The 11,741-nt window shown below is 39.6% G+C and overlaps 1 long non-coding RNA gene across 1 annotated transcript; it reads right to left on the reverse strand.

Moving 5' to 3' along the window:
• Nucleotides 1–3,592: 3,592 nt before the first annotated feature.
• On the reverse strand, nucleotides 3,593–8,087 carry LOC103474906 (uncharacterized). The gene is made up of 3 exons (XR_014090692.1): nucleotides 3,917–8,087; nucleotides 3,744–3,838; nucleotides 3,593–3,678 (listed from the first exon to the last, which is right to left on the reverse strand). It is a non-coding gene; the product is annotated as an uncharacterized LOC103474906 (long non-coding RNA).
• Between the last annotated feature and the right edge of the window lie 3,654 nt (nucleotides 8,088–11,741).

An 11,741-nucleotide genomic window follows, 5' to 3' on the forward strand; every position in this document is an offset into this window, starting at 1 on the left:
ATAAAATCAATCCATTCAGTGATCTGCAGGTCATGAATGTCCATTTGTTATCTTAAAAACTTCATTACTCATTCGTGCATAGCTCTGTATTTATGTTTAGGGTTGTTGTCCTCCACCCCATTCTCTCTTGTCTGCAAAGTGTTTTACAGCTTCTATCAAGGCTTATTCCAAGATGTTTACATGATTTAGCACCACCCATCTCCCCATCAACTAACCATCTCCTCTGTCCCAGCTGGAGGAAAGCATTCACTCATTATAATCCTACCACCACTATTTTAATGATGGGAATGGTGTGTTCAGGGTAATGTTAACTGTTAGTTTGCAAGTAAAACAGTAAATAAAGTTTTAATCTGACCAGAATAAGTGTTTCCAAATATTTTCTGTTCCCCTGCATGGCTATGGTTACATTTCCATTTGTCACAACACCATGAGTGCATGATGGTGCATGATGATCTGAGGAGTGCATGACTAATAATGCTCCTACTGGCAAATCCTCCCATCCTGAGTTGTCGATCTCTGCAGCTCCTACAAAGCAATGATGGTTCTCTAAGGTGCTTCTCTAATGGTCTTCTTGCTCACCCATAAGTTTAGCTTGACACCATTGATGGCATGCTGGCTTTTCATTTTTGGATGATGAATTGAATAGTGCTCTGGTAGATGTTTGAAGCTTGGGAAATCATAGTAAACATTTGGAAAGAATGTTTTCTGTTCAGGTGAGAGAAAAACGGAGCGTTTTGGCATGCAAAACGCTCAGCATCATGCAGTTAGGTAGCTTTTCTTTATTAGATGTAGAGCAGAAGATAATAGCTGATGGGAAGTTGGGTCAAGCTAAATACAAGCACAACATCATTTGTAGAATGGACCAAGCAATGGACCAGTCAAAGTCCAGGCCTAAATCCAACTGAAGATCTGTGGGAGGACTTGAACAAATGATTTCTACAAAGTATACAGTGGTATTCTGTTCTGAGGACTGAACAGACTTACACTGCACACTTTACAGATTTATGCTTGTAAAAATGTTAGATCTAGTAAAAGCTCACAATTCACAGGTACTATTTATGTCGGTCACCTTTCTAAAATAATGGCCCAAGTAAGTTTTTGCCCAAAGTATTTATTATTACCTTTAACGTCTTTTGGAAAGAAAGAGGTGAGGATTTCTCCCCAAATCCTTTTTGGCAATAAAAGACTTAGGCAATTATTTTAGGAAAGAGATGATATACATTCTAACGTGGCGATGTACTAAAACCTTAAAGGTTACAGTATGATAACTTTTTGCAACCCACTGCAAGACTGACAACTTGCTTTAAAATTATTTCCTAATTACCTTTTCTGTGGGCCCATTCCGCTGCACTCTTCCCACCATGCAATGCGCTGATTTTCCTAACAGGAAACAATAATGTCAGGCAAACCAGGGCCTGCTGGCTTGTAATTCGGCTCAGTGAAGCAGTAGATGTGGGCAGCTGTCAGCCTGCATGTAAGCAGGACACTTGGCAAAATTATGCTGCAACACATGCGGCCTACAGACCCAGAATTATAACAAGTGGCCCAGCACATGAGTGAGAGAGGGAGGGAGCAATGTGCTGATGAGAAGGGGAAGGCAGTGTGTGTTTCAGTCCCTCAGCTCTTTGATTCATCCGTATTTGATATTGGGATGTTATTTACACACCTGCTGCCACCGGGACAAGCAAAGAAACTCGCTCACTTCTGGCCTTAATGTACACAAAACCACTTCCCAGTTAGAAATCCAGGCTACCTCATGTTGAGACAACAGGGATAAGATCTATGGGCCATTGGGATTGTTAAAATGGTTAAACTAAATACCATACAAAAAGGCTGGTCTGAAAAACCTCTTTATGCAAACGTACCATCTTTTGATGGTTATCCAAGAGTTTCAATAAGCTCAATACTGCAACGCTATTTCTGAGTTTCTAAAAATATTCCTTTGACCTGGTTCACTTGATTCATCAAGATCCCTAATTAAGCTGAAATCTCAGAGATGAGTCCAGCGCAAAGTCTATTGTATTTCAAGAACTTACAAAACTACGCTAATTGATTTCAAAGGAATACACACACCATTGTGGACCACATTATAACACACTTGTGCTTCCTGTCCAAAGGCTAAAACAGAACTGGATAGTTAGCCTCCAGGTAGCTCTTGGGTTTAGTTTGGCTTAAGATGGATGGAGGCAGTTTGCCCGAAAGGTACAACAACTTAGATAAGACGAGAGGAGACCTGCCTGCTCAGCACCTGAGCCTCACCCCACCCTGTGTGTCCACCCCCTACATCTTCCTCTCAGACAGACTAATGTGGAGCTGGGAGCACCATTTATATTGCTTGTACCCCTACTGGGACCCTGCCTCAGCTGTCGGATAGGCTGATTCCAGCCTGGAGGAGTTAAAGCAGATGTGTGTGTGTGTGTGTGTGTGTGTGTGTGTGTGTGTGTGTGTGTGTGTGTGTGTGTGTGTGTGCGTGTGCGTGTGCGTGTGTGTACCACTGTAAAACATAGTTAGATATTTTGCGAAATTGAGATTTCCTGCTGTATTTTAATCTGTCCTCCTCATCAGACTCAGATTTAAGTGACAAAAAGGTTGTTAAAATGCTTTCTAAATATAAGCTTTAAATGTGCACTGGATATTTAGATAAAAAAAAAACAACAACAATGTGACAGAGAGTGAATTTACACCTTCTCACAATCATCTCAGAGTTTATCTCATCACAAATGTGCAGTGGAGAAATAAATGAAAATTCCCCACTAGCTTTAGGACAGCTAGAAACTGAGGATGAAAACTTTGGGTTTATTTAAGTTTGCTGTGTTGTATGTTTAGTTTGTGTATATATTTTTTATTTTTGTTTTAAAGTTTAGGACATTACCCATCACCCTACTCAAGCCAGAACACACTGAATGTGCAGGTGTTTCCCCATCAGATGCAGTGACATAGGAAGACCAGACTGACAAGGCAGCAGGCACAAGCAGAAAAAACGAGCAGCGAGGGCAAAGAAGGATGGATGGAGACAGACCGGCAGGAGCAAAACTCAGGGACGAGCCCAACGGCAAAAGGAGACATGCAGCAGGATCTGGAAGGGGACAGCAATGAGCTGCAGAGAAAAGGAATGAGCATGCCAGAGTGAGAGCGGTGCAGAGAGAGAACAAAGTGGCCCGTAGCAAAATACCATTTGTTCTTATTGACCATTTAAAGCAGGAGTCCTCGAATACAGGCCTCAAGATCCAGTGTTCTGCAAATTTTTAGATTTGTTCCTACTTCAACATGTCTGAATCAAATGGCTGAATTACCTTTTCAGTGTGCAGTCAACTTCTCCGTAGTCATACTGATGACCTGATTATTTGACTTGCATGTGGGGAAGCAGAGCCAAATCTAAAACCTGTAGGCCTTTGAGGCCTAGATTTGTGGATTCCCAGTTTATAGGTTTGGTTGATTGCTGTAGGGTGACATCCAGAAATCAGAGGGACATAATGCCTATCGAAGCCCAAGTTTTCTCAGACAATTTTAGTGTTAATTTCTTAGGAATAATGCAAAGCATTAGTTTGTATAAGATCTTCGAGTAGAACTCAAGATGTAAATCACAACCCAGTAAAGGTCAAAGCAATGTTTATTGAAACAGTATGAAATGCATAGCTGGAATATAACGTCTCTCAGCAGCAGCCATCTGGTCAGACTCTGTGAAGAAGACAGGATGGTGAGGGACTGTCGGGTGGTTTCCTCAGATATACGGTGACTCTGACCTTGATCGTCTTGAATCCCTGGGGGAAAGCAAAACATCCAGGGATTGTTTCAACCACAAGATCGTATAGTGAAGACGCTGGGAACTGTGTGTGCTCTATGTTTTGGAGAAAGAAAAAATTTTAGTAGAGGGGCAACATGATTCACACATTCCACTACAATGATCTGGCCTTACCAAGAGGAAGTGAATGATCCATTTGCTTGTAATCTTTAACTCAATGGTGGGTCGAATAGTTGAGGCCAGCAACAGGCAGACATAGAAGGCAGAACAAGGCAATAATCAATATTCAGGCACATGAAACTAATAATGGTGCAGAGATGGAGGTCAGAAAGATGACAACAGGTTTGGAACCTGCTCATAAGAAAGGCCATGGGACAGGAGTTTATATAGGCAACAGCACAGGTGAGAGTAATCAGCAGCACTAAAGCAGAGGCACAGGTGAGAGCAAAGAGCTAATCAGCAGCAAAGGGAGGAGCTGTGAACAGAGTGGCAACACGAATCATAGCAGGAAACCAGAAAACAAGGAATTTATGATGGTAGGTTTATGAACAATGTCAATGAAACGTCAAGTTAGGCCAGTGAGCCACTTTCAATGGTTTCAGAGTAAACTCTACAGCTGCAGACAATCAGCTATTGTAAAAATATATGTTCTGTAAGTCACAAATTCCTTTTAAAAGAAATTTTATGGCATCACATTCCTACCAAAAGCCAGAGGAACGTACAAAGCGCTCACTCTTTGTTTCAATGAATGGAATTGCGACCACGTTCAGCTATGTGTGTTCTTGATTAATACATGCTTAATATGCTCTTTGAATTTTTGGCAGGAATAAGAAGCCATACAAATGATTTGATCTTAATTCCATTTCCAGTTGAAGCAAAAGGCTGGAGAGCTTTGACAACACTTCTGTGTAGGTTTATGAGTGAAAGAGTGTTTATGCAGAACAATGTATTTTTAAACTCAATACATAAACTATCTGCCAGCCATGCTATTGAAGATTTTCAGCTTTAATTGAGGATCATTGTCCTGTTTTATGATCCATTTTCTGCCAGGCTTCTGCAGCCTTGCTGATAATTTTACATTTGACACAGGAATTGACTCTGTAATCCCCGAATTATCAGCCCTCCACCACCAGGATTGAAAGTAGGTATATTAGAGCTGATGTGCTCCGTCTGTTTTTCCATCAAAAATGGTGTAGAACCCAGTGGGCCAGCAGCCTTACTTTGGTCTGACATATACTGAAAATATTGTTTGAGAGGTAATACGATTAATTGAAAAGTAACTGAGAATTCAAGCCACGTACTTTTTCCTAGTACTGATGTCAGCTGGTGAATATGGCTCCAAAAAAGTCACATTCATCTTCCGACTTAACATCCTTTCACTCAGTATGACAGACTGTATGGAAATGGCCATTTAACCCTGGTTGAAATTGATGACAGGCAACAGTTGCATTTCTCATGTTAATACTGATGTCTTTCCGTCTTTGGCATAGAAAAACGTCTTCAAGCAATAAATAAGCAAACTGCTAAATCTCCTGAATCTTTAGAGGTGGTCACATTTACTGATAATGAAGTTTATTAATCAAGTGCATTTGGTTATTTTCCCTCTTATGGAAGCAGCAAGACCGTCTTACTCCTAACCATGCCTGCATCCTGCTGCAGAGGGGAACATGGAAGGTGCAAGAAAAATTTAAATCCAATCTCAACGTCCAAAAGAGGTGGAGTTTTAAAGAAATATGACTGTATAACTTCTAATTGTCTTTGCATATTGTAAAACATTTCTACAAACACTCCACAAACAAATGCCTTGAAAAACCAGTCTCTGCTTTTTAAAATTGTTCTTATTTTCCTCCCACTTGGCCTACACTTGTAGTCCTCAAAGTATCTGAGTCTTATGTTTCTAAAGACACCTGACCTTTCATGTGGTACCACTGTGGGTGCCAAACACAACACAGCAACACAACCAGGTGCGAAATATGTTGACAGAAAAACAACAGACTCATTCTCACATGATAATAAACCTACAATATTTATTCCAGTTTGTAAGAGTCAGCATCAAACTGTCAACTATAGAAAATAAATACCAAATAAATAGCATACTGACCCAACATTTTCATTAAAAGACATTTCAATAAGAACTGAATAAAAAGTAAAACCACAATATTCTGCTGAATACATATGAGCTCAGAGAAAATGGATCCGTGGATATATAACCAAGCGTGAGTTTTCACCATTGTAGAGTTAAACCACACTTCAGTTAGAGTATAAGACTTCCAACAATTTATGGCAATAAACATTCTTAAAGATATGGACTGCATACGTTCAGTTCAGTTCAAATTAGACAATAACTACATTGAATTTACTTTATATAGCCACATGCTTTTCCACCTTATGAATGTGCCCGACAGCATACAGAGAAAATCTCTGAAATGTAAATAAACCCTAAAGAAGATGGACAAGAGCTTGGCTTTCAATTTTCTTCTCTCCAGCCACGTTCTTCCTGACTTCTTTGTTTTGTGCATATCATTCTTTTACTCATCTGTTCTTGTTTATTTTCCTTTCCTTTAGGTCCAGATTTGAATTGTGCAGCCAGGGACAGCATTTGTAAATAATATCTTCTGCTGAACAAGTAGAAACCAGACTTCCAGAGGAATACAAATGTGTTAGACTTCTGAAAGAATTCATACCCCTGAAACGTTTTTCACAACAATCACAACCTTCAACCTGCTTTAATAGGGACTGAATATTATTATTAGTCAGAAAAGCCCGTAATGAATCTGGAGGATTGGCAAATATAAGTTGTGGATTTAAATGTTAAGTTTAGGTAAGATTTGTAAAAAGAAAGCCCTTGTTGAAAGAAAGCTGAATGGAGTTTTATTTGCAGTTCACCAGACGCTGTGTGGGAGGTAAAACAAACTTTGATTCAACGATACTTAAGTAGTAGATGTAAACTCCACTTTTTCAAATTTCTGAAACATTTTGAAATCCAAAAATTAACTAAATACACGTGTTTATGCCTTTCAGTGTGACAAAATGCACAAAAGTTCAAGAAACATGTCAAAAATATTCAGCTTCCTTCCGAAAGGAAAATAATAATTTGACAAATTTGATTCCAGCAAACTAAGTTAATCCCCTCAATGGTTCCTGAAAACATCTTGAACTGCAGTTAAGAACAGAGACCATAAACAAGGTGAAAATAACAAACTCAGATAATTAGGATTTTCTTTTTCTGAGAAAGGGAATGCTTGACTGCTGTGGAAATGAGCCCAAAAAAACTGCTATTTCCTGCAAACACAAATGGAACAATTAAGCATTCATACTAATGAAGGAATTATAAAAAGTGCAACAAATGTTCCAGCAAACCATTCCTTCATGGAGCACTGAGTGTTTTTTGTTAGATTTGTGAACCAAAGCTTTTGTATAAAACTAATAACAATGTCCTTTCATTTGCCCCCTTCTCCATCCTTCTTCTACATCTTTTTTACTTGTTCAGTCTCAAGTGTCAAAACCCCATTACACTAATTAAGTCAGCGGACCCTCAAAGAGCTCTCCTTCGAACCGGCGGAGAGAGAGGCAACATGGATAGGATAGATATGCTGAGAAAGAAAGAGATGGATGGAGAGAATTGGTGGATAAGTGAAGGGAGGAGAAACAGGGAAGTAAACTAAGCAGAAAGTCACAAGAAGAAACTTTCAGACAAACACAGAGCTTTTTGACTTGAGGAAATAAGCAAGGCGTTGGCTTAGAGATGTTGCTGTAATTAATCTAAACAAATGAGAGCATTTTCTACATGACTGGCAGCCTGCAGCAGCCTCTGCACTTCCTACAGATTACTGACTTCTCACACCTTCAAAGCATAAACACGCACGCAACCCTTTTTTTTTAAAGATTTTTTTTGGCTCTATAGTGGCCTTTATTTGATAGTTAATTGACAGGAAAGTGGGTAGAAGGTCGCCAAGGCCAGGAATCAAACCTGCGACAGCTGCGTCGAGGACCAAGGCTTCCATATGCAGGTTGTGCTTAACCCCTGCGCCACCACAGCACACCCACATGCAACACTTTTTGTTCTGCATGGGTGCCGCACCCAACATTTCAACATTCAGATTTTTTTTCTAATTGATCAACAGAAAGTTGAGAATAAATGAGAAATAGAAGGAAAAGGATACTTGAATTTTATTTTTAATTTTTTTACAGACACAAATCTGACAAGTAAAGGTTTAAAGTCATCCAATTTTGCTCTGATACCTCAAGAGAAAATCCAGTGCAACCAGTTTCAGTTCAACCCGCCATCTATATAGTCATGGCAGCCCACCTGAGCAAACAACCTGGACAAGAAGGGCAGTAACTATACTTACTCGGTTACTTCAGTAACTTTTTGGGGAAAAAAATACTTTTTTTATTATAAAATATTGCGGTTCTTCTGCGAGTGAAATTTCTGACTGAATAAAATTCAGTCAGAAATTTTGGGGACTGAATATTCTCCCCATATGAGATGGGGGGAATATTTATTTAAAATGGGGTTAAAATTTTTGTTTTAACCAAAAATTCACCAGATACAGACACACAACTGCAGTTTTTATTAAAATTTCATAAGTTTTACACTGAAAAAAAATTATTTGGATTTTTTTATTTTGTTGGTTATTTTGTAAATATGTTATAATAATTTTCATTTTGTTCCTAAAAATAAAACAAATTTCACATAATTTTACATTTTGGTCCATCTGAAGATGCAATTTTAAAATATTACCTGATTGATATTTTTGATCACTTACCCAGTACTTGAGAAGCCAAATACTTTTTTACTTCTAAATAAGTAATTTAATCAATGGCAACTCTTTACATTTACTTGACGAAATATATGTTCATCAAGATGTCAGGGACGGCATCCGCTCACCCTTAAAGCAGTTCACTGAAATCAACAAACCAGAAGAAGAAAAAAAAAAAGACAGATTGGAGCTGAAGGGGAAGTGGCACCACAGTGATTGGAGAAGGCAGAGACCTGATTAGCGGCCGGTAACCGGCACTTTGAGAGGAAAACCTCGTGAACATGTGAAAAGGACAGGTGTCAGGACCCCATGACAAAGGGCCAGCTGCAGAAGAGCTATGGACACTGAAGGGTACAGGGGTGGAGGCATCAATAGATTAGGAGCCTCAGGAGCAGCAGTGCTTAGAGATCTTCTCCTACATTATTATTCTGAGCCTGTTTTTTACACACACAAAAAAAGCAACCCTCCTCTTTTTTTTTTCTTTGGAGGGTGATGTCATCTCTATATGGATCCTTTGGTCAGCTGCCATCATCACTTACATCTTTGTCACTGTCACCATCTGCACACACATATCCACTTAGCCTCTGAGCGACCTACATTTTAATGCACATTTGCTGCAAAGGACACAAATATATCTGTATTATTGGATAGGCGGAGCCAGCCTAGAAGGAACTGCAGTGGAGCAGCCACAGTTCAGGATCTACTGAGGCAAGAAGAGCTTTATGACTTGTTTAGACTGACCAGCCTTACCACTTGCAGCGGTGTGGAGGAGCAGCGCATTCCTTTTTAATATAGCAGAGTGCTTCCAGAGGTGGCTTACCATATGAGGGAGGGTGGAGCCATAAATCATTTCAAATCATTATGAATTCATGGCCGAAAGTGGAATGCTGCTGGGATGTGTATGTGCGGCTTTTCTTTGGGCCCTTTTCCATCTTGAATCTAAAAACGTACGCCGTCCAAAAGGGGCCCGCAGCTGAGTTTAATTACAGAACCGGCCACCAATAGAGGTGCAGGTAGGCAAACACTGATATGCAGCCATCACTTTTTCTTAAAAGTGCAAACCAGAGCCAATGCAGGTCTTATTACGCAGCAAATATTCAGATGAGTGTGTAAGGAAGGGAACTTCATCAGGGGTGGTTGCAGGGCGGGGCAGAGCAAGTGGAAACAAGCGCTGCAGTAGCTTCCCCATCGTCTGTCAATTGATTGAGGAGGTCATTTGAAAGTCAGTCTCTATATCTCTCTCTCTGCCACCCATGTGCGACCCACCCTGCGACCCACTCCCATTCCTGTCCGGAATTACTACATGAGCCAATTAAAGCAAACCTGCCAAGCGGCTCGGCGTTCTGGGCTCGTAATTTTTAACTCATTGTAATTAAAATAGTTACAGCAGCAGCGGCGGCGGGAGAGAAGCAAGGATGTGGATGTGTTGGCTAATAAGGTGCTGTTTGACTGATTGACAGAGAAAAGGTGGGGCAGGGGCATGAGGTGAATGAGGGCTGGGGACAAAAAAGAAGACAAAAGTCAGAGTGTAGAGAGTGATTGAAAAGATGAGGGAGAATGAAAAAGAGGCTGGGTGAGGGGGGAGTAAGAGAAACCGTTGTGTGTCTGTGTGAAGAGGGAGGCTAACATGTCAACATGGCCCCCAGGGAAGCACTAACAAGATGAACTAATTGTGCTGGTTGTGTTCTCTTGTACAATCAATCAGTCATCCCAGAGAGGACACCAGAGGGAAAAAGGAGGAAGATGTGTGTTTGCTTGAGTACTGCATACGTCTTTTTTGTTGTTGTTTAGAAAACATGATGATGCAGAACAGTAGTAAGTTGCAGTTTATATCTGTGTGTAGACATGACAACATTTTATGTTATTTCAACTTTACTTTTAAAGAATCATAATGCAGAATCCAGAATTTGTTATGAATGTGACCCTTTACAACAAACTTGGAAGAGCCAATTGCCTACTTTTAATTATTGGGAATATCACCACGGTGCTTCTTTTGGGATCAATTCCAAAGTCACTTTGTTTTTTTTGTTTATTTATATAAACTGGGCTTTAACTCTTGCCCAGTGTTGAGGAACAAAGCATTTTAAGTGAAATATTCCTCCAAGATTATGCCAGAAGTTTCTTTTTTGTAAAAAAGTGAATGAATGCAACTTGTTAGAGGTATTTAACTAAATACGATTGGGGTATGGGCATAATTTGAGCCTGTGTGCCTGGTGTTGATTTGAGAAAACACAATAAATCCTAATTCGTTGTTTTTAATAAATATCTACAGTTGTTTGCATATTTATTTATAAAACAATATATAAAAAAAACTGCAATCCAGAGTTTGCAACAAATGTCAGGTCACTCTTTTACATCACGATGGAGGAATTTTGTTCCACTTCTCTTTGCAGAATTGTTTCAAGTCAACCAAAGAGGATTTCTCAGCATGACTCGTCTGTTTTAGGCCTGTTAAGACTGTTAATTTACATATACTTAGGATGGTTTTTGTAGCTTTTTCCCTCAATAAATCCAATTACAATTTTAAAATTGCACAAATTTGTGACAGAACCATTACTCAGTGAACTTCAAAATACACGGATCTCTGTGTCTGTATCTGATGTAGAAGCAAAGTCTGTCCACCTTGCTGTGTTGTGATCTCAGTTCAGGACTGAAAGCAATTTTATGTCACAATTAGGACTTGTTAAAATATCACCTACTCTTGCCTACAGAAAACAGCTGAGTCTGGATGTTGACATAGAAATGCTGCGGCACTCAAGTTCTTCATTTGCATCCTGTTCATTGCTGGTTGCCTGTTTGATTCTTTTATGCTCCCTGTGAGCATTACTGTGGCTTTCAGAGCAGCAAGTCAAATATACACACAGAGACGTGGAGAGAAATGAAAGAAACCAAGAGGGATTAGTTAATAGTTACACCTCGTTTGGATTCTTTTACTTCAATTTTCCCTCCTTCTCTGTCCTCCTTCCCCACTGTGTCGATTTCCAAATTCTCCATTATGGGTCCAATAAAAAAGCGTGAAATGAGAACATAATTGGGTTTTAATTTGACTGTGGAGTTCCAGCTACCCACTGACAGAAGCTCATCCTGATCGCTGCTCACCATCACATTAAGACAAAGAGGATGAGAGTAAAGTGCTTCAATAAAATAACATTTCTTTTTTCTTAAAAATTTCTGTTAACATCTAAGGGCTGTACGTTTTAATATATTTCATTGTCTTTGAGGAACAAACAGAGAGG

The sequence above is a fragment of the Poecilia reticulata genome, chromosome 13 (assembly GCF_904066995.2).
Source record: "Poecilia reticulata chromosome 13, P_reticulata-male-v2, whole genome shotgun sequence".
NCBI classification, from domain to species: domain Eukaryota; kingdom Metazoa; phylum Chordata; class Actinopteri; order Cyprinodontiformes; family Poeciliidae; genus Poecilia; species Poecilia reticulata.